The 1,621-nt window shown below is 43.2% G+C and overlaps 1 non-coding gene across 1 annotated transcript; it reads right to left on the bottom strand.

Moving 5' to 3' along the window:
* Positions 1-1,549: 1,549 nt before the first annotated feature.
* trnaw-cca (transfer RNA tryptophan (anticodon CCA)) lies at positions 1,550-1,621 on the bottom strand. Its single transcript has one exon. It is a non-coding gene; the product is annotated as a tRNA-Trp (tRNA).

The following is a 1,621-nucleotide window of genomic DNA, read 5'->3' as shown; positions in this document are numbered from 1 at the left end:
GTTAGAGTGTTTTCTATCCAAATCTACATATCCTAGCTTCTGGGCCTGAGTAATAGGTAGTTTACTTTGGGCACGCTGCTCATCCAGACGTCGAAATACGGCCTCCAAGCCATAAGAAGTTCAACACCCTGTTCGAAGACTGATTTAAGTCTGTCAATCACACAGCATCATCTGATTTAGGAATTTGCAATGTGCCAGGCTTTTGTGAGAGACAATTGTCATCTTAAGGAGTATTGGGTTGGTCGTTTTTGTGCATGATTGGTACTGTAAAGCCACATTGGTACTTGTGGTGATTCATTGACTTCGCTGTGTGAAGAAGGCAGAGATTGCGCACATAAAAACCCTGACCACGACGTGATTTGAACACACAACCTTCTGATCTGGAGTGAGACGCGCTACCTTTGCGCCACAAGATCTTGTACAATGTGTTTTTTGGAGGGGATGCCTAGTTCATATTTCGTTGACTGTATCATTTGGAATGAAGACCTGGTTCTCTGGGGAAATGTACCATCCAACAATGCCCACTCGTCAGAACGTGCCTCTGCCCGGCAGGTTAGGTGTATGAAAAGAAGCAAAAGTACATCCCGGATAGCTCAGTCGGTAGAGCATCAGGCTTTTGATCTGAGGGTCCAGGGTTCAAGTCCCTGTTCGGGCGATGCTGTAATGTTCACCTTTCTTCACTACGCTGTCTTTCTGAACTTGCATTTTCCTTGACTTTCCATGACATGTTCGACCTGAGGACAAAACACTCACAGAGCCAAAACAGCTTAGTCTGAAGACATCCTCATAGTACCAATAAAGTTTGTAGAAACATGTCAAACAATGTCAAAATGAATCCTCAGGTTGTCTATTGTCTTAATAATTGATAATATTTCAACCGGACAATAGCGTATTCAATAGAAAGGAAAAACAACGAAGGGTGCGCACTCGGTCACACTCGCAAACCAGCACTGCATGCTTCCTAAGCACTGACAGAAAGGTCTCGTTCTTCGTATTTTTTCAGAAAAGAAGCCTGAAACAATGTCTAAAGACTGTTGACATCTAGTGGAAGCCATAGGAACTGCAATCTGGGTCCGAACCCATTAGAAACTCAATAAGCATTCAATTGAAAACTACCCACATCAAAAACAAATCGCACTTCCTGGAATGATTTTCCTCAGGTTTTCGCCTGCCGTATTAGTTATGTTATACTCACAGACAGGATTTTAACAGTTTTGGAAACTTTAGAGTGTTTTATATCCACATCTACCAATTATATGCATATCGGAGCTTCTGGGCCTGAGTAACAGGGCACGCTTCTCATCCATATGCCGAAATACTGCCCCCAAGCCAAAAATTAGTTCAACTCCCTGTTCGAAGACTGATTTAAGTCTGTCAATCACACAGCATCATCTTATTTAGGAATTTGCAGTGTGCCATGCTTCTGTGAGAGACAATTGTAATCTTAAGCAGCATTGGTTTGGTGGTTTCTGAAAAGCCACATTGGTTCTTGTGCTGATTCATTGACTTCGCTGTGTAAAGAAGGCATAGATTGCACACATAAAATCCCTGACCACGACGTGATTTGAACACGCAACCTTCTGATCTGGAGTCAGACGCGCTACCTTTGCGCCACGAGGTC

The sequence above is a fragment of the Oncorhynchus mykiss genome, chromosome 16 (assembly GCF_057628025.1).
Source record: "Oncorhynchus mykiss isolate SJ-2025 chromosome 16, ASM5762802v1, whole genome shotgun sequence".
NCBI lineage: Eukaryota > Metazoa > Chordata > Actinopteri > Salmoniformes > Salmonidae > Oncorhynchus > Oncorhynchus mykiss.
The sequence above is the reverse complement of the archived record's forward strand: the minus strand, read 5'-3'. Positions and strand labels throughout refer to the sequence as shown.